At 34.9% G+C, this 22,742-nt stretch overlaps 1 non-coding gene across 1 annotated transcript; it reads left to right on the top strand.

The window, feature by feature from the left end:
- The first annotated feature begins 9,153 nt into the window (after positions 1–9,153).
- On the top strand, positions 9,154–9,260 carry LOC113253095 (U6 spliceosomal RNA). Its single transcript, XR_003315236.2, has one exon. It is a non-coding gene; the product is annotated as a U6 spliceosomal RNA (small nuclear RNA).
- The last annotated feature ends 13,482 nt before the right edge of the window (positions 9,261–22,742 follow it).

Below are 22,742 nucleotides of genomic sequence, written 5' to 3'. Positions count from 1 at the left end.
TTCTATTTAAAACCCTTTTATTTCTCTGAGGCCACTATTCAAATGGCTGGCAGGGGATAATTTGTTTTGTTCAGTGAATTCCTGATTGTTGTACAAGGAAAAGTTCTCTCACCTTTCATTCAACAATTCATCTTCCTATGGTGATTTATTTTACTATTTCCAGACATGCTTTATTACCTACAGACATGGCATGTACTTTTTTTCTTTCTTTTTGAGAATCGACTGAGCCCTAAATAGGTATGCACATTATAACAAGTTAGAAACTCCTTGAATTATACATTATTATAGACAATTCTATTGTCTTGTTCTGCACAATTTAATAAACATGCCTATATGCTATTGTATAAAATTGAGAAGAATATTTTGGTGGATCCATATATTAATCATTTAGGATTTTCTTTGATAAATAATATGGAAATGTATTACATACTAGGTGACAAAGTCAATGGTGAAATAATACTTGGGGGTGTCAGAAATGTTTGTTGTTATGTCATAACTCTGTAACTTCATTCTGATTAGCAAGAAAAGACTCCAATATGGAAGTGACATTTATGAGAGAGAGGGAAGAAGAGATCACATTAGATTTTTTTTATATATGTCAATGTTATTTTAATGCAGTTCAAATGACAAGTGAAAAATATGTATAAGATCCTAGAATTTGGGTGTTCAAAACAGCTGTATGGTTCCTGTTTTGAGTCATACCTCATTGTCAAGAGAGTCTACATATATCGCCTGTCAGTGCACAGCAGATGATAAAGTATTTTTATTTGCATCAATGTCCAATTTGAAAAAATATCTTAAATAGAATAAATATTCATTCTAGTTTGTAGAGTAAAACATGGTATGTAAAACCAGAAGTGCAAAGTGTGTCAACTCTCATAATGTTTTCATTGCTTTGATAACTATAGAAATTTCTGAAATCTCTTAATTGGATCAATATAGTTCCTTCACATAAGATAAAATTTGCTAACGGTATTTTTCAGAAATATGGTTCCCATAAGGTTGTACTTATCTTGGTAAGCTAAAGGATAATTAAATGCTTTTCAATAATTAATTAGTGAGATTAAAAAATCAACGGGGATCCAGGGAATATAAACTCCAGTGGTCTTCAGTGTGAACGTTGACTTGGCAAGGTCGGATTCTTCAATTTTATTCTCTGTGAAATGACCCATTCTGGCTCTCTTGTTCCAGGATTTTCTGCCTCAAGGATTTGATTCTGGATTTCTGGATGTAATTCATAGCTCTCTTTTCATTTGACTCATATGTAAATGCAGCATATCTTAGTTTGTCAAACAAATACTTGGATGTCTAGGGTCATCTTTCTTTTATTTTTTTAATTGAATACTGTTCATTTGGATTCTGCTCCATATATGCTCCTGCTTACAAGTCCATCTGTGGGGGGGATAGGGTAACAGGGTGATGGCTATTAACAACGGCATGGGTTGTAATGGGCACTGAATGTTATATGCAACTAATGAATCGTTGAACACTACATCAGAAACTAATGATGTACTATATGTTGGCTAACTAAACATAATAATAAATAAAATAAATCAGGCTATGTTTGGAGAGGCAAACTGTAGGTAATAAAGAATTACACTAAAAAGCACCCAGTTGTTGGGGCACTTGGGTGGCTCAGTTGGTTAAACGTCTGACTCTTGATTTCAGCTCAGGTCATAATCTCATGGTCATGGGATTGAGCCCCATGTCGGGCTCTGTGCTCAGTGTGGAGTCTGTTTCAGATTCTTTCTCCCTCTCACTCTCTCTCTCTCAAATAAACAAATCAAGTCTTAAGAGAAAAAAAGTACCCAGTTGCTTTCACATACCGTTTGTCCCACTTTGTTTATCAGAAGCTCCTTAGTGAAGTTATCCTATAAAGTTCTGCTGTGCTTTTATAACATGATAGAAAGCTTGTGGAAAGTCTCATCAGAAAAGTGAATAAAAGCATAAACATAGAAAAATTCCTCCTTCTTCCCCAAAATTAATTTTGTGTAAAAAAGAGATATATTAGTTCCCATCTGTTAGAAATGCCAGTACTAATGTATTTTTTCCTCAATCTCCAATATTCCCTTTTTAACAAATGAGTCACTTTTTCTTTCAACATACTTCTTAAGCAATTTATGCCAGTTTCCATACAAGGGGTTTTCAGACGGAGAGGTCAGTCATGAAGCTGGATGCTATTATTTCAAGCTCTGCCAAACTAGAGGCAGAAATGTGGGTGTCATGACCATATACATGGTTGCTGAGACAATGGAAGTGGGCAAAATCATCAAGGGAGGGAGAGAGACAGAGAGAGGGGCACCAACCAAAAAGGAGTATTCTGACTGAAAAAAGAAAAGGCAAAGTGTGCTGTGTTGGAATATCAGTGAGAGGAAAGTTTGGGTAATGAAGAATTGGTTTCTCAGGGCCAAATACTGCAGATTTCAGTTAGGATCAGGACAGAGTCATTCACACCAAGATCAGGTAATATAAAGGATTGATGACCTTGATGATGGTGGAATGAATAGACTTTGGAGAAAAGAAATGAAGTGTTCTGAGTTGAAGAATGAACAATGGGTATGAGAAAGTCAGTAAGTCTAAAATACTCTCAAAAGATTAGTTGTGTAAGAATGTGAAGCTTAATGGTGGTGACTGAAAGATGGAAATGGAAAGATACTGTTTTATTTTGTTTTGCTTAGAAGGATGTACTAAGATGGGGTACTTGTGAATAGATTTCACGATCAAGAGATAGTCAATAGGGAAGGAGAGGTTAAAAATACATAAAAAGCAGGGATGATACATGGGTCAGAAAATAGTACTGCAGGAGAAAGCAGCACTAATATGGAACAAAACAAGGGGAGTGGGTGCAGATAGAGAAACATGAACATGGACGGGTGGGAATAGGGAGTTGAGACATTTCACTCTTAATTGCCTTTGTGTAGTGAAATAAGAGGCTTTCGCATGGTGTGAGTTCTTTTTATGCTTTGACTATGAATTTTAATGTTAATATACTAAGTTATAATTCAGATTGAACAAGTCATGTCCGTTTCTTCTTCCTCTTCAATATCTACTGACACTGATAAATGTATGTTTAGCGGTCTAGTTCAGCTTGCGGGTACTAATGAAGAAGTTAGTCTCCATTATGGACATTCGTGCCATGTAACTTTTAACCGGAGAAAGGAAGTGAGAGATAAAGCTGATAGACTGTTAATGCTTTAGTTTACAAGTAATATGATCTTATTCAGATATATGTTATCAAAACCTCTTAAAAAAAGCCTTTTAAAGTTTGCTAATCCATATTCACTGCTTACAGCTGTGAGGTGAATAGTGTGTTTGGGGTTGCACAATGTCATAGTCTTTTCTATGACCCAAGAGTAACAAGGTCCTTCCCCTGTCCCACTTTGTCACAGAATTTCTCTATCCAGTGACCACAGGCAATTTCAGAAGTTAGAGCCATGTATAAAGAAGAGCTCTAAGTTGGTATATTAAGGAAAAGGAAAGAGAGTTACCCAGCGGCAGGCTAGTTAGTGTTTCCCTCATTTCCTACGAGCAAATGTTAATGAAAGGATTAAGATTTTTCTAAAACTCAAGACACAGATTCTATGTTTTTATGCTTTTATATAAATGAATGCATTAAAAGCTATTTTTTTAAACTACAGAATTAGGTCATCTTCAAACTCATATGTAGTTTGAGGGAAATTCCTGAAATATTGTTTCTTCCTCAAATTTTAGCTGATAAAGAACATTAAGGATTGAGAATATTTTCATTAATTTCTACACAGTGAAACTTCAAAAATACTAGTCCTAATGGAATCACAGAGTAAATTCCTATGGGATTTTTAGACTTATACTTCTCTTTAAGTCACTTACTATTTTTTAGATCTATATTGCACTCAACATAATTGACAATGCATGAGAAGAATGACAAAAGAAGCAGAATCTATATGTCTATAGTTCACAATAATATCATTGCAATTTATCTAGAAGAAAAGGATCTCATCCCCTTATTTCCTCTAAAAGACATCATTTTTAAGCCTTTATAAGTTTTCTTGGTATTGCTCAGAAAATTAGTCTCACTAAGTAGAGAACCATAATAATGATTTGTGATTTTTCAGATGGGTGGGAGAAGGAAAATGGAATGCTCTGCAAGATAACTAGAGTTTAGGTTGGGCTTAGTCAAGGAAAAGGAGAAGCTCTAGCAATCTGACAAGGGACCTGTGTCTGAAAAGAAAAAATAGGCAGTGAAAAATCACCTTCCCTGGGAAATGCTGATTCATTTTCAGGAAGAGTGATGTCTGCCATTGGATTTACAGTTATATCCAGACCTATGTAGTAATTGCATTCTGCTGCTCCCTAACCTTTAGAAAGGTCTGCTACGAGAAACCACCTGCTGTTAGGGGAATGAAAGAACAGTGACGAAAGCTAGCAAAGGACAACACTTACATGAGCAGGTTAAGGCAGAAAAGTAATCAATTGTATTGGCTGACTCAGCAATAAATATGATAGAAACTACTTTTCCTACATATAAAAGAGGATGTGACCACTGGGGTGGAGGGCAGATATTGGGTGCTATATGAAATCTGTAGAAAATACTAACACTATCTGATTTGCCTCCTTGCCACAGGAATCTGATACATGATTGAAACAGCAAAGCAGAGACACATGGCTTCATTCTTTTATATATTTGTAATGTCCTCAAAATTTGAAAAGTACTGAAAATCACATGCAAAATGTCTACATTAATCACTCCTATGCAAATCACAATAAGAAATGAATATATTTACAAAGTACTAAAGGGGCAAAAAAATGGCGAGAAGATTTAAGTGGTGACTGTTCGTGGGAATGCAAACTCGTGCAGCCTCTCTGGGAAACAGTATGGAGGTTCCTCAAAAAGTTAAAAAAAGAACTACCCTACCATCCAGCAATTGAACTACTAGGTATTTATCCAAAGGATACAAACACAGTGATTTGAAGGGGCACATGCACCCCGATGTTTATAGCAGCAATGTCCACAATAGCCAAAATATGGAAAGAGCCCAGATGTCCATCAACAGATAAATGGATAGAGAAGATACAGTAGAGTATTACTCAGCCATCAAAAAGAATGAAATCTTGCCATTTGCAACGATGTGGATGGAACTAGAGGGTATTATACTAAGTGAAATAAGTCAGAGAATGACAAAAACCATATGATTTCACTCATATGTGGAATTTAAGAAATGAAACAGATGAACATAGGGGAAGGGAAGGAAAAATAAAATAAGATAAAAACAGAGAAGGAGGCAAACCATAAGAAACTCTTAACTATAGGAAACAAACTGAGGGTTGCTGGAGAGGAGGTGGGTGTGGGGAAGGTATAACTGGGTGTTGGATATTAAGGAGGGCCTTGATGTAATGAGCACTGGGTATTATATGCAACTGATGAATCACAAAATTCTACCCCTGAAACTAATAATACAGTATATGTTAACTACATTGAATTTAAATTAAAAAATTTTTAAAAAAAAGAGAGAAAATCTTTGGAAGGGTTTGAAGAAGGTGAATGGCTGAGGAGAATTTGCTTCCTGAGCAAGAACAATGTGTTCCAAGCCTGGGGAAGAAGACATGGCAGAGGGTTAATTTGGGGCTTTTTATGGCTACTATTAATCAACATTTCTTAACAATTTAATGGGCTTCTAAGAAAAATCCAATATGTAACAGTAAACAAAGAAGAGAGAACTCCTTTTCTAGTGTAAATATTTAAGGCATTTTGAGTCAGGAAAGACTTTGAGAGGCATCAGGACATTTCTAAAAGTTTCAGTATTAAAACAGTTGAGTCAAAATTCTATTCATTAATTCACCTGATTTTTACTTAATACATATTCTATGTGCCAGACATTGGGCACATATGACAGATTTCATTCTTGCCATTATGGGGTTTATATTCTGAAGGAGCAGAAAAAAAACAATGAGAATGCCTGGTGCTCTATGTTCTAATTACTATGTCTGCATAAACAATTACCCCACAACTGAGTGGCTTAAAACAACAACAAAGTTTATTTTGTGCATCAATCTGTCATCTGCTCAGGACTGAGGTGGTACAAAGGTTAGGAGTTGAAATCATCTGAAGGCTGACGTGTCTAATGTTTGAAGCTGGTTGTCAACTGAGACTTCTCTGGAACCATGGGCTGGAAAAATTATTTATGGTCTCTCAGTATGTCCTGGTATTTCTCAGATCATGGGGTATGGGTTCAGCCCCTGGAGTGAGAGAAAAAAAAAAATATCTGTATGGCCCTTTTGGACTTAGTCTTGGAAGTCACACAGCATGATCCCTTTCAGCACATTCTATTCATTGGAACAGTTCAAATGCCCACCCATACTCAGGGAAAGGGGAAATAGACTCTACCACTTGATGAGAGGTTACAAGGTACTAAAGGAGAATTTGTGAACGGAAATGTTGACGTAGTCATTTTTGGAAAATACAATCTACTACATTTTGTTTTTTCAGTTTTTAGTCTAGTAAACAAGAACTTGAATGTGGTATTAATGAAAAATATTTACTCATTTAAAATATTTCATTGAACTTGTGTCTCTTTGGAGATCTTACTAATATTACTATTATTATTAACATTATCAGTTTGTGAACTTCCAAATCTCTTGGCCTTTAACTTTTTCTCTGCTATAGCCTAATAATTTGAGTGTAACATTCAAAAGCTGGTGTTGTAAAAAGGCTACTGAAAGGGACTATATGAAACTTTTGGGTTTGGAATATTTAATTTGTAATGTTCATCTGAAAGATAGTAGTACTCTTATCAAGTGGCGTTAAGGATGAGCTTATAATTCACATTGGCTTGAATAGGAAAAAAAAAATCACACATAGACTGTATCCACTAGTCCCAGCTAATCCCCTTGAGAATTATCATTATACTTTATTTTATAATCATTTAACCTAAACAATTTACTGACTTTGTGTATTGTAAGTAAAGCCTTATCATAAATAACCATTCTATACCACATAACACAGTTCAAAGATGTTAATGTGTTATGTTCTATGGTAGAAATTACCTCTCCTTTAAAAAATGTTAGAGACAGAGCCAGATGAAGGACACAATGCAAAAAACAATCGTGAAAAAATTGTATCAGAAAAATACAAAGTATTTGTCATTTTGTCCAGATTAAAGGTAAAAGTACATTAAAGTGGAAAGGGTCATTGCTGAAATGATTATACTAGTCAAAATGACATCATCAAGCCTCACTTCATTTTTCTAAAGGTTAGTAGGCAAAGGACTATGTCTGCTCTTTGAAAATGTCAAATAAAATGCTATTTTTCCAAAGTGTGAAGTAATGTTAATCTAAACACTACAAGCACAAATGATATTAAGGAAACAAATTTAATGCATACTATTAATCAAAATTTTTATATTCTTACAAATTTAGGATGCACTCAAAGAAAGTTTGAAGAAGATGACAAATTTATATTTTTTATTCTTAGGTATATTAACCATAACCTAAGGACACTGAAGGAGAAAGAATAATAAAAGGCTTAGAAATTCTGACAAGGAGAAAAGAAAATCTTAAATTGAAATAATAGAACTAAATGAACACTTAATTTGAGAGAACACAACCTGATATACTGGGTTAAGAGTAACTACTAATTATATATCACTTACTCTATTTCCCAGTACTTCAGTTTCTTTGTTGTAATCATAATGTTTGCCATGGACTACTTGCCAAGGCTTCTCTGAAAAAATACTAGATTGTTTCTAATACTTTTACATTAATATTGAGGCTGTTTCCAATCCTTGTAGGTATCCGTATGCATAAATCTTTTATGTATGTGCTAATGTATTAGTAGGATAAATTCTTAAAGGTGGAATTGCCACATCAGAGGGTATGTCTATTTTTAATTTTAAATGATATTTAACTCATAGTTTATATTCTCTGGTATTGTCAGATGGCTGTTCATGTTCTTTTAATAAAATCAGTCAAGATAAATCCATATTTCCAACTTCTAATGTTGTAAACCAAAAAAAGGTGGATTTTTTTTTTATTATTCCTGAATTCCTGAAAAGTAGAAGAGACCTAGCATATGCACACCTCAGCTCACTAAGGGGATGGCACCAACCTGAGGGGAATTAGGGAAACGAGAAATTAAAAGTGTTGATCAAATCTGTATGCACTGAGTACATGTTCTTTTCATATGACATACTCTTCTTTAGAACTTGTAATGGCCTTTGTAAAAATGATGTATGTAATTTATTATACAGTATAGTTTAATATACAGTACTTTATTCTCATTTCTTAGGTAATTAAAGTAAAGCATAAACTATTATCAGAGATCCATAGTGGTTTTTAACATCAAAACCACATCATAGACTTCTGGTTTCCCATCTGACATGTAAAGGGTTTAAAGATCATCACTCCTCTCCTCACAAGAAGAAAAATGCTGAACAAATGGAAAAACAACAATTCTTAGATCTATCAAAGAATTGTCTTCATAGGGAAAACTGCTGTCCTGAAAAAAAGAGGCCCAGAAAGTTTATTTACCAGAACTAAACTTAGTTAGATTTGCCAAACAAAACACTAGAACAAAAGAAGAAATAGATCATTGAGTACATTGTTCTTTTTTGTATTTTTCTTTTTTTTTTTTTTTAAGATTTTATTTATTTATGAGAGAGAGAGAGAGAGCACAAGCAGGGGGAGCACCAGAGGGAGAGGGAGAAGCAGGCTCCCTGAGCAGGGAGCCTGACATGGGACTCTGTCCCAGGACCCTGGGATCATGACCTGAGCCCAAGGCAGATGCTTACCTGACAGCCACCCAGATGCCCCTCTTTTTCATATTTTTCTAAAGGAAAAACAAACAAACAAACAAACAAGTACACAACTTCTACTCTCTAGAGATGAGGACCAAGGAGGGAGGTTTGAAAAAGAAAGTATCCTGTACCCAGAAAACCTATCTTCTTCATCACTTTCCATCTCACTGGCTCTGGGAGGGTCCTGGAAACATGAGAGAGGAAGAAATTACTGTAGCTAAAATAGATGTTGTTAAAGAAAAATCTGTGTCCATGTGTCAGATTGTCCAATTTTTGCCACATCAAATTTTTTAGATTTCTTACAGCTGATAATAGTGCTGTTTGTCCCAAACTTAAATTTGCCTGAAACATAAGATTAGTGGGTTTAAAAGTAAACATTATAGTGCTAGCTTTGACAGCACATATACTAAAATTGGAATGATACAGAGAAGATTAGCATGCCCTCTGTGCAAGAATGATACACAAATTTGTAAAAGTATAATTTTATATTGTTTTTTCCTTTTAGTTTTCATTTGAAATATCAATTTTGATATTAACTAACAAATTTTGGCTCTCTGGCTATCGTAGCTGGACATATGGATGAGGTGACTCAGGTTTAAAAATACAAAGGACGTGCAGAAAATTGCAAAGCATTCTCCGTGAAATCAATGTTTATAAAGTATTCAGGGACATTCTCTAAATGGCTTCTTACATCTGCGGCTGTAACATCTTCTGGTCAGCGCAAAGTAAACCATAAAAGAGAGAAAGATAAAACAAGGCAGTTTCCATTGGTGGCAGCTGCTATACTATGCCCAGGATGTGTCATCTTTACTGACACTTAAAAGGCATATATAAAAACACTTAATGTGTTTGGGTTACTGTTGATGACAGATTGTCACCAAGTCTATCTTCTGTGTAATTTCTTCTACAAGTTCATCTTAAAAGACAGATGCTTCAGGTATTTTGGGACTTACAAATTTAATGGGTTACTATTTTTCTGTTGCAACTGGTGTTTCCAGAATGATAGTGTAAGTGTTCAGAATAGCTAATGTGATGGAAATCTCTGAAAGTGTAATTATGTGCTTTGATTCTGTTTATAAAGAAATGAATTTGGTGGCATCAGTTTCTTAAAATAGACAAAATGTCACAGGACTGTAGTGCATACTTGTTTGGAAATACAGATAGTAGGAGTTAGAGTTGCTCATAACTGGATAACTTCATGAGTTGGTACTGATGGGAAATTAGCAATTTTTTCCTCACATTTACCTAAACCACATGTAATTAACCTTGAAGCCACAGGGACTAGTGATATGGAAGATTTAGGGACATAGACATTTCTTAAAACGAGCCCTTATATTGGCACCTATTTTTCCACTTTGGATCTTCTTAGTTTGAACTTATCTTACTTCTTGACTATCATGCTTTATTTAAATTTCCAGTCTTTTCAAAATGTAGTTTGTCCTTTCAACACCCTATCTCCACCCATGTGACAGAGATTTAATCATCTTTTGAGTCACTGTTTAGATATCACTACCATTTATCCCAGAAATGTATTCCCTCCACCACATCTGAGTTAGGTACACTTCCTTTGGTGTCTTTCCTTGTCTATCTCTGCGAGGTGTGTTTGAAACTATCTCCATTACCATTTTATTCTTTTATTCTTATACTGTATATATTATTTATTAGTTTTACTATTTAAAAGGTGTAAGAAAGTGATTTTTTATCGTTATTAGAAGATTTAGTTCCTGTGAGGGTTATCACTTAATTTTTTTCTCTAGGAGTTTTGAACTACCTGGTTGTACCCGGTTTCTATAGCTGCCATAACAAATTACCAAAAAGTTAATGGCTTCAAACAACACAGATTTATTATTTTACAGTCCTGTAGGTCATAAATTAGAAACAGGTCTCATTGGGCTAAAGTCAATATGTTGGTAGACTATGTTCCTTTCTGGAGATTCTGGGAGAGAATCTGTTTCCTTGTTTTGTTCCTGTGCTTTTTGTGTCAGATCCAGAAAAAACATTGCCAAGCCCAATGTCAAGATTTTCTCCTAAGTTTCCTTCTAGGAATTTTATAGTTCCAAGTCTTATATTAAATCTTTAATCCATTTTGAGTCTATTTTGGGGTATAATGTAAGATGGGGGTCCAATCTCTTTTAAATATGGTATCCAGGTTTTCCAACGCTATTTGTTGAGGACACTGTCTTTTCCTCATTGGGTATGCCTAACACTCTTGTCAAAGATCAGTGGACTGTTTTTATATGGATTTATTTCTGAGCTCTCTGAAAAGTACCTAGGCTGTTTGTGTTTAGGTGATAAAACATAAATGGGGAGTAATTGCATAACTTCTGGCTTGTCACTGTCTTTCAAAAAAGAGATTTAATGATAAAAGCAAATGGCAAATGTAAAAATAAAGAGTTCCCTTTTACGTAGTAATTTTACCTTATAAAGCACTTTCAGGGTATCTTAATCTTCGCAACTACTGACACTACAATCCCCACTTAAGAATGAGAAAACAGTGGGGCGCCTGGGTGGCGCAGTCGTTAAAGCGTCTGCCTTCGCCTCAGGGCGTGATCTCGGCGTTTCGGGAGGCGTTTCCAGAGGCGTTTCGGGAGGCGTTTCCGGAGGCGTTTCGGGAGGCGTTTCGGGATCGAGTCCTACATCGGGCTCCTCCGCTGGGAGCCTGCTTCTTTCTTCCTCTCTCACTCCCCTGCTGTGTTCCCTCTCTCGCTGGCTGTCTGTCACATAAAAAAAAAAAAAAAAAAAAAAAAAAAAAATGAGAAAGCAGTGACTCTGAGACTAGCTAATGTCCCAGAATTATGGCTTCATTAAAGATCATTCTAGGTCTCATTGTTAATATTATAGGCTCTTTAAGAAGATTTTTTTTCCTTCTTTTTATATTACTTGCTTGTAAATGTCATGTAAAAGTGACATCTGGGGCCTTTGTCTTACCACCCCTTGCCTGTGGTAATGACATATGCTCTGTGGTTAATTGTCTTATTTTAGGATGTTTTGCAGAAGTCACTGCAAAGACTGCAAAACAGAATGCTAGTGTGGTCCTCTCCTGTCTAAGCTGCAAAGCAGGGTGTCAGTGCTGTTTTATTTTAGCTGTCCTGACTCCATATCTTCTTGCTGGGGACCCTGACCCTGACTACATAACTGCCCAACTAATTCCTAACAAATCAACTGATACAGGGGGAACATTGTGTATTTAAGGGGAAATTATTTTTACTGTCCATACAAGTAGGATGGCAGGAAAGAATAGATAAATAGGAATTGACAAATAGAAAATGACCTTGACTACAACCTCAACTTGCTTCTTAATATTATTCAACTATTTGTAAGTAGTTACTCCTAAAATTAATATTGATAAATGTAATAATGTTTTAATTACATTTTCATTGCTGGATTTCATGAGAGATGAAAGAAGAGAGTACTTACCGGTTATTAAATTAACTTAGCAGTTACCCTTGACTTCCATATATAAGAAAAATACCTCTATCAGTAGTAATAAAGAATCACTTAATATTCTTACCATATCAAGGGCCCCAAACATAATACGTAGGGTTCCTTTGGGGTGCTATTCAGACTATGAAGGACAGTACCATTTGATACTGGTTGAATGGAACACTGAGTGAGATCACCTACAGATGTGCCCTTATTTGTGGGAGATAACAGTTATAGTTGTGGAAATGATAACTCAATTTTAAAAAATAACTTTCAACCACTGAAAATGACATAATTCCCCAGAGAACACTGAGGAAAGTCATTCAACAAGACCACCTGTGGAGTTAATGCTCAAGATGTATTTGTCATCCCCCATTTAGCTCCCTTCATGTACATGCTACAGAGAATTTTTAAAAGGATGGCACAAAGGCATATCAAAATCAAGTTACCAACAAAATTAATAATACATTGACTTAAATTGTGATCAACAATAAAATGTCTTCAAGGAGGCAATCAGACAGCTCACTCAGCAGGAGTGTATCATGGGCTGCAAGCAGATTTGGGACTCAGCTGCACTGTAATCGCACATCTGAACTTCAGAGGAGTTGTTTTCTATGTTGTCAAATAGGTTAGATTATTCAAGCAATGGGTTGTTTACTAATGATTTGCACTGTCCCTAAGTTACCAAAATCATCCATTTTACCCTCAGGCCTTAAATGTTACTATTTCATTATACTTTGTAAAGGAAGTCAAAAAGATGTCTGCATTTGCACATTATTTTTGATATAATAAAGTGAACCCTTGGCATAAAAAAATCTGCATTTTTTTCAACCAAAAATAAATTGACATTTAAAAATCTCTTCAAACCCTTGAGATCTAAGAGTGCTTAGATAAGAAGACACACCTGATTCTAATGTTTCCAGTGCGGAACCAGAAGTGTACTGTGTCTAAAGTGAATTTTTATAACCTAGCTATGATGGTTAATTTTATGTGCTAACTTAACTGGGCTAGGAGACACCATCTGATTCAGTAGACTGAGTGTTGAGATCTGTCCTCATCAATGTGGGCCAGCATTTTCTAATTCAGTGAGGGCCTGAAAAGAACAAAAAGGCTAAGGAAGAGTAAATTCTCTCTTATTGAGTTGGATGTCCACCTTCTTCTGCCCTCAGATACTGGAGCTCCTGGTTCTCATGCCTCAGACTTAGACTGAATTATAGCACCAGCTTTCCTGGTTCTCTAGCTTACAGATCATAGACTGTGGGGTTACTCAGCCTCCATAACCATGTCAGCCAATGCCTATAATAAATCTCCTCATATATTCTTCTGGTCCTGTTTCTCTGGAGAACCTAATACAGATTTTGGTACTGAGAGTGGGGTTTCTGTCTTAGTAAATTTGAGCTGTTATAACAAATACCACAGGTTGGGAAACTTATAAACAATAGAAATTTATTTTCTCATAGTTCTGGACACTGGGAAGTCCAAAGTCAGGGTGCCAGCATAGTTGGGAGTGGACCCTTTTCCTAGTTCACAGTTGACATATTTTTGCTGTGTCCTCACATGGTGAAGGGGCAAGGGATCTCTATGAGGTCCTATTATAAAAACACTAACTTCACTCATGAGGACTCCTCCCTCATGCCCTAAGTACCTAACCCTCAAAAGCCCTACTTTCTAATACTTTCTTATCAGGCATTAAGATTTTAACATATGAATTTTGGGGAGACACAAACATTCAAATCAGCACTAGCCCTTACCTAAACAGAAAAGGTAAGCCTAAATCTCACTTCTGAAATAGGCAATGTTTATGAAGAATCTGAAATTCCTTTTTATAATATTTCCTGCACCAAGCTTCTTATTCCTCACCCATAATTACTGTACCCTAAGGACTCTTCCTCATTATATCACATTTTTTGGCTGGTCATCTATATGCATGATATGACATTTTGAAGTTCTTATAAATACTTCATCAAACATTCTTTGAATACCAGCTAGCTACCAGCCACTATCCTGTCCAGAGTGCCATAGATATGGTTCCTGCTCTTTCAAGGAGCTAACTCTTGAGAGTGGGAATCAGAGTCACAAAAGTACTTTCCATACACAGTGACTTAGGTGCTGTAATAACGATATATAGTGAATTTTGGAGACACACAGGTGACAATAGTCAACTCTACCTAGAAGCAATCTAGGAATGCTTCCTCAGGGAACGATGCTGGATTTAAACCTTGAAGGGAGAACAGGAATTTTGTAGGTGTTTGACAAGAATAGACATTCCAATAAAAAGATGAGCATGTGCAAAGTCCCAAGGATCTGAACTAGTAAGCATATTTATCTGCAAGAATTTTATTATGTTTGGAGCTCTAAATATTGAGAGGAAGGGTAGGAAACACTGAGAAGGTTGGAGAACCAGGCAGAGTCCAGTTATTAAAAGTTAGAATATTTTGATAAAAACTTTGGATTTTATAGAAATTATTAGAATTGATCACTTTATAAATGCTAAGTATTGTGGTAAGCATTGGACATGCATTACCTCATTTAATTGTCATGACAAACTGCCAGGCATTATTATTGTTTTCCAGAAGCCAAAAGAAACTGCAGGTTCTGTGAACAAGGATACCAATTCCCTCCTCACCAGAAATGAAAGCCTTCAGAGTAGTTGGCCAAAGAACGGACTAAAAATTTAGAGCATGAACATTGTAGTTCTTTAACTGAAGTTAATGTACTATAAAACTACATGTCTCCATGTTATCTTTTAAAAGAAGATTTAGTTGAATGAATGTTTTAAAATAATAGGGGTATTAGAGTCCTGGTTGGTAAATAAATACATGAAAGTAGATGGAAATGCTTAAAGTTAAAAATCACAATTATTATACTTTGAGGAGGACAAAGTCTTTGAGCACTAGTTTTAGTTTAGATTACTAGTTTTGACACAATAATATCCTTTTAAAATAGTGAGAAAAACAATTTTACTTTTAAAATTAAAAAAAAGTGGGGCACCTGGGTGGCTCAGTAGTTGAGCATCTGCCTTTGGCTCAGGGCGTGATCCTGGCGTTCTGGGATCGAGCCCCACGTCAGGCTCCTCCACTGGGAGCCTGCTTCTTCCTCTCCCACTCCCCCTGCTTGTGTTCCCTCTCTCGCTGGCTGTCTCTCTCTCTGTCAAATAAATAAATAAAATCTTAAAAAAAAATAAAAAATTAAAAAGAATAAAATTAAAAAAGTTTAAAAATGTTTATATAATTATAAAACAGGAAACTAATAACTCTAGATAGGGAACTAAGACCTCTGGGTTTTTACCTATGCTTTCAGAGAATTTTTACACTATTAAATGTAGAAATTGTATTTAGAAGAACAGTTTGGCCATTGTTAAGTTTTTCTTACCAAATTTTTTCTAAGAAGTTTATTAAATTATTTGTGTGTTACCTGAGGTTGATTACATTAGAAAAAATAATTCAAAACCCATGCTCCGTGAATAACTTCTTTTAGCACTTGTTGATTACTGGGTAACATCCTTCATGCTATATTTAAATCATCTGTTTTCACACCAAATTTAAATTTTCCTGAGAGCAAGTGCAATGTCTTTTATCTCTCTACCACCAACACTTCACCTGGTTCTGAACACATAAATGGCTAGATAATAAATGTGCTTGTTTAGATTAATTAATGACTGAATACATGAGTGAGTTTCAACAAGCAAACTTAAAGCGACATTTTATATCATGGTAGGACATTAAAAGAAAAATATTTATAAGATCCTTTATACAAGTATATGAGAAGTAGTTAAATCCTTTAAAATGAAAAACACATGCATTTGTGGTGTATGTATTTTTGGTTATATGTTGACTAAAGTTACTCCTTGGCTTAAGCATTTCTTTGCATATTCTTTTAATATCCCAACTTCGAATGTGCTGTTCTTAAAAATAAAAGTCAGTTATATTACCAACAATACAGTTCATTCAGGAATATCAGAGAATTGCAATTCAGGAATTTGCAGTTTACAGCAAAAACCATAAGCTAGTCCAATAAATGAAACAAAAGAATGTTATTTTATGGAGAATAAACAGGAAGTTGAGAGGGGTGGTTTTGAAGGAAATTTCACTGGCAAAAAGCAAGAGCCCAGGGTGAGTTGCTGGGGTAGTTAATTTCTGGTAGAAGATGCAATGTACATCTTTGTTGGGGCCTGAAATTGATGATTCTTTCCTATTGAGGATTATTCTGTTGAGGTATGTAATTGACAGTCCTTCCTATAATTGATGTGGAATGGTATGGCATAAAACTCCCCTTTCTGGCCTCCTGACTTCGTTTTAGTGAGGTTTCCTTTTATTAATTTTCACAAATACGTCATTTGTTTTTAACATAATGAACCTAAAAATATTATAGAGCTAAATTACTCCTTTAAATTTTCATGTATGAAAATAGCAATGACAATGAGGTTAATTTTGCAGCCATCAATATAACAAATTGTTGGAGGTGACAATCAACAAAATATATTAAAACCATGGATAAAAGTTTTTGTTGGGACAAGGAATATGGTCTAAAATATTCCCTTAAAATTACTTATGAATTGATCTTTGACAAAGGAACAATTCATTACAATAAAGAAAAGATAGTCTTTCTACACATGGTGCTGAAACAACTGGACAGCAACATATAAAAAGATGAATCTAGATGCAAGCCTTATATTCTTCACAAAAATTACCTCAAAAGGATTACAGACCCAAATGTAAAAGTAAAAATTATAAAATGCCGGCAGACAGCCTCTCTGCTGTCCTGCCCACTGCTCCCTTGTGGTGTATTCAATAAACTATAAACTTCCATCTCCTTAAAAAAAAAAAAAAAAAAAAAAAAAACTATAAAACTCCTAGAAGACAACATAGGAGAAAATCTAGATGATCTTGGGTTTGGTGATGACTTTTTAGAAAGACACCTAAAATTCCTATGGAATCTTCAGGGACTTCAAAGAGGGAAGACAATCTTGAAAAAAAGCAAAGCCAGAGATTTCACACTTCGTGATTTCAAAGCTTGCTACAGAGTTATGGTAATCAAACCGTGTGATACTGAAATAAAGGTAGACATACAGATGAATGGACTAGAATAGAAAGCCCACAAATCAACCCTCATATGTATGGTCACATGCTTTTTGACAAGGATGCCATGTCAATGCCAATTTAATAGGGAAAGGACAGGGTTTTTCTTCCCAAAAATGTGTTGGAAAAACTTGATATCCACATGCCAATAAATGAAGTTGAACCCATACTTTGCATCGCACAATAAAATCAACTGAAAATGGATCAAAAACTTAAGTGTAAGAGCTAAAACTATAAAATTTTTAGAAGACAGCATAGGAGAAAAACTTCATGGCATTGAATTTGGCAGTTCAATGGATGTAACACCAAAAGCACAAGCAACCAAACATACTTGTCTATTGCCACCTCCACAGTTTGGCACAAAGCAGACATTTGGGAGAAATTCACTAGGGTCTAGTCTCATAGACAAACCAAGCACATTTGCTGTGCACTCCACTTTTGATGCCCTAAGGTCTTGGTAACTTCCTGAACCCAGTTTAAGTCAGTATTTCTAATTTGTGTACCTGGAATGATATATTTTACTTATCTTGCACATTTAAATAGCTTCTTTCTTTACAGCATACTATAGCATAAAGAAAATGTTTTCAACATATATTTAATTATTTATCATTTAGTAGATGCTTCTACATGAAGGATTCCAGAAAATGATTAAACCACATATTCATAATCTCAAGGAATTTTCATTTCAGTGAATGAAGTAGCTAAATTAAAAAATTATTACATCACCTTGTATAAGAGACTAGCGTAGGGGTACCTGGGTGGCTCAGTCGGTTAAGCGTCTATCTTCCGCTCAGGTCATGATCCCAGGGTCCTAGGATCAAGTCTCACATCAGGCTCCCTGCTCTGTGGGGAGCCTGCTTCTCCCTTTCTCTCTGCCTCCTGCTCTGCCTACTTGTGCTCTCTTTCTCTCTTTCTCTCAAATAAATGAATAAATCTTAAAAAAAAAAAAAAAAAGATGAGACTAGTCTAGACTGGGAGTGAGATAAGGCTTTCTAGAGGAGATGCTGCCTTCACATGTAAAGCACACTTGTCAACGAGTTGCTTAGTTCAATGGTCCCATGCAGTTTCTCCCCCCAGGCTTAACCAACTAGTATATCTGATTTTTACTTGTATCTGTGCAGAATTTGATTAAATATTGTCTAATATTAGATACTTATGTGCTTGGAATAACTTTGAGGACAGTGGCAGATAAACATAAGCATTATCTCTAACACCAAGAATATTGTTATTTTATGGAAATGGAGAGATGAAAAAACTATGTATATATCCACTTCAAAAGCTTAAGAGTTATTTAGATTCATTGGTTGCTATTTGACAATAGACAGTTTGGCTTGGCAATAGGAGAATGCACATACTTGATAAAAGAGCTTTAAAACTTTGTTTTCCTTTATTTGGGATAGAGTGAAGTCAGATACATTTAAGTCAGAAGTGGTTTGAATATTAATTCACATTTATGTGGATGAGAAAATATATTTGGTAGTAAAATGACACAATAGGAATGTGAATAATTTGATTGAGTACTTCCTTGACTATAAGGATAATTTAATCATATTTCAACTCTTCTTATTTGATTTATTCTGAATAACCTCAATTTAAAATAAAAAAAAAACCCTGTTACTCAAGGAGAAAACTGAAAGGAATTGCCAATATTCATACTTCCTAAGTGCAAGGGAAAGACTACTACCAGCTTATTGTGAGTAATTTATTGACAAAAATAAAGGTTCATCAAATTCAGATGAGAGACTCTGTGCCAAAAAGTAAACAGCCATTTTGCAAAACTGGAATCTTTCTAAAGGAAAGCTCAAGAGAAACACTTAGCAATTTGGCCTATTTTCACTTCTGATTTTGAAAAGGTTTAACTTGGAGTATCATATGCATGAACACTCTGGAGTTTGTTTTTTTTTTCTCTGTGGATTGTATAAATCGGTTCCAGCCAATTTCACCTAAATCAGTCAGCTGAGGTCTAGATACATGGTTGCATAATCAGTAGGGATTTGCTAGAATCTTCAACTCCTCCAGCACAGACTGTGGTCAAAGCAGCTCTGAAAGTATTGTTTATGAAAGTCAAGGTGAGTTCCAGAAACCGATTATGATCACTCGCCAATCAACAAATCTTATTGTGGACCAAGCTCGACTTCGCCTCCCACCAATAACCGTCTCCATTTTCAGACTTTTAAAGCTGAAAAAAATGTAGTAATTATGGGAGAAATTTGCATATGACATGTGGCTATTTCATAAATTGATGTTTATTTTGTTTGGAACAACATTCAAATCTGACTAGAAATGAATGCTGAATATTAACAGACTTTGGTATAATTCTGTAGATAATGATGACTTTAGTGTGGTAGGTATTCAATAAACATTTCTAATAAACAAATAATGCTTAAAATAGCTAAAAGGTACAGAAAAAGGCAAAAGTTTAAGGACAGAAAACAGATCAGTGGTTGCAAAAGACTGTGGTTAAGGACAGGGGTTGACAACAAGGACCACAAGTTTTTTGGGGGGAAGATAGAACTGCTCTTATCTGGTGGTGGTTACATGATTGCATATACTAAATAGTATATAGAACTGAGGGTGAATTCTTCTGTATGTGAATTATATCTCAGTGTATCTGACTTTAAGAATATAAGCTCTGAATATCATGTGGGCTATGTTATTGAAACATGTTTCGTATTTTGAAGAGTTTGTAGGAAAGATATCCTACATGTCTTTAAAATATACATTTGCATCAAAAGACTTGCTAATTTCTACTTTTATTTTAATCCCAGACTGCCTATAAACATTCCATGAGGCAAAAGATTCTTTGCTTTTCTTGTGGCTCTGGCTCTGTTGGGCTGGAAGAGTAGTAGATAGAAAGGAAGTGGGACTCCAACAGGAGGCCTTTATTAAAACGACAAAGAAAACACCTCAGGCCAACCACAGGCTTAAACACCATAGTGCACACCTTCAGGAAAAAAAAAAAATACATCTAGAACTACAATACTATCCAATATAAAATGCCAGATATAAAAGGTGTTTTTTTTTAAAAACAGGATTTTTCAAAACGTATTCAAGCTATGGAAATCCTGCACTCAGGAGGACTCTCAAATGTACCAAAGAGATGAAAAGAAATGTGAAAGCTGATCAACCCAGTGTCTCACTGAAACTCTGAAGCTCCTGTCATCCCTATCTGGTTCACATTAAAAACATACTCCTTTCCTCCTCACTCATCCCCACTAGGATTATTTGTACATCTTGCTTTTCTCTTGGTGAATTGTATTTCTCTCCAAGAACAGGACTGTCTTTCCAAAACTACCCGCATTTTTCATTCCTTCCACACATACACAAATGTCAACCTCAATACCTCAGATGTAATGAGGTTTTAAAAAAATAAGGGGTGCTAAGTAATTTTGAGCTATCTAGGATAAAATAAATCTACTAGGAGTTCATTTTAGTGTCGCTTTTATCATTACCTCTTAGATTCCATACCCTGATTCTGAGATCTATTTGAATAGAGGAGAAAAATCCTTTTTCAGACAAGGCAAGCAAGCTGCTTATAGATGTTTCTAATTACCAGTTTTATATTTTATTTTGAGCTATGAAGATATTCCTCATTATGCTGTTTCAACGTGCCAATACACTTCTAAAGATTTATTTATTTATTTTAGAGGGAAAGAGAGAGTGCATGCATGCAGCGGTGGGGGGCAGAGGGAGAGAGAGAATCTTAAGCAGGCTCCATGCCCAGCACAGAGTCTGACGTGGAGCTTTGTCTCATGACATAAGATCATGACCTGAACAGAAACCAAGAGTCAGACATTTAAACAACTGAGCCCAGGCATCCCGCCAGTGCATTTTAAAATTTTAGACAGGAATGGATTATTCTAGGACTTCCTATGGTTATCATTATATGTGTAGAGATCATGTCTCACTGAAACATTCTGATATAATTTTTTCAAATATGGGTCAAGTATTCATGTTGATAACTAATTTTGTTTTGTTTTAAAGTGGATCATTTGCAGGTTACAATATTATATTTGAGATAGTATCAAATTTAAATTAATAGGATTTCTACCTTTATTAGTATAGAGAACTCTTTATAAAGTTCTTTCACTAGAATACAACTACTTCTGAGATAAGTTGTAACATACCTTTCATGGCATTGCTAAAGTCATATAAAAGCTGGAGGAATGACCCAGTGATGGGCAATCAAAGGGAACCCTGGACTAAAATGAGCAGTGAGTGAACCCTAGAACACTGGCTAGCACATAGGGGTGTTCACTAGATACGTGCAGTGGATATCAAAGCTAGTGTTGCCCTTTGAGCAAATGCCAACACAGAACACTGGAAAAAAAAAAAAAGTGGAATTACATTTTTACAAAATTGAAGGGAAATATTATCAACTTAGGATTCTTGAAACCAGAAAAAGTACTTTTCAAAAATTAAAGTGAAACAAGTATATTTTCAAGACAGACTGAACTATTGAATACAAATAACACGGCAATTGGAAAGGAACTGATCAGAGTTCATGTATTCTAAGGTTTTTGTATTTCTTGCCAGAAGGGTTAAGATATAAATTGATAAGCATGTTGAGCATTCAGCCATTCATGATTAAATACTAAACAAGTGAATAATATGACAAAGTTTGGTTATCTCAGAAATACATCATTAGTTTTATACTAGATATTCAATGAATTAATAACATCATATTTAGTGATTAAAATCCCTAAATCATATGATTATTTCAGTGGAAGCAAAAGTATATTTGATAAAATTCAATGACCATTCTTTATTTTTTAAAATTGAGTATGCTAAACATAGACTAGAAGATGTAGGATAGATAATAAAAATCTATGTAATTCTTTGTAGAGAAATATAAGCATCTCCTCTCATAAATTCAAAACAAGAAAAGTATGGCCATTATTAACATTTCTATTCAACATTGTGTTGGAAGTTTTAGCCATAAATACAAAAAGGAACAGAAAATATATTTATTATTCTCAGAGGTACATATATATTTTGAAATAAGCTATGTAAATTGCAGTAATAAATGAACCAACCATGCAAAGTTGAACAAAAATATGTGCCAAGAGATTCTTCAACGTAACTGTAAAACAGAGTAGAATATACTAAAGAAAATCTGAATGAATGAAAAACATGCATGTCACTGAACAGAAACCTTACTAACATTAAAGTGTAAGATCATCACAAATTGATTTATGGATATAATTGAAAAACAATATAAAATCAACACAAAAATTTTCAAGTAATAGTGTATAACTTAGAAGGTAGATTGGATGACTAAGAATAGCCAAGAAATTCTGGAAGAATAGATGAGAGAGATGTCAAAGCATTAATACTTATTTAAAGTTCTATTAATTATATCATATACTGTTAGCACATGGTAAATGAGTTTATCATATGAACAGAAAAAAAAGTATGTAAATTGAGGCATGCAAATATAGAAGCATGCTATATCACACATCTCAAATTT

The sequence above is a fragment of the Ursus arctos genome, unplaced genomic scaffold (assembly GCF_023065955.2).
Source record: "Ursus arctos isolate Adak ecotype North America unplaced genomic scaffold, UrsArc2.0 scaffold_6, whole genome shotgun sequence".
Lineage (NCBI taxonomy): Eukaryota > Metazoa > Chordata > Mammalia > Carnivora > Ursidae > Ursus > Ursus arctos.
Note: the sequence above shows the minus strand (reverse complement) of the source record. Positions and strands in the feature narration are given on the sequence as shown.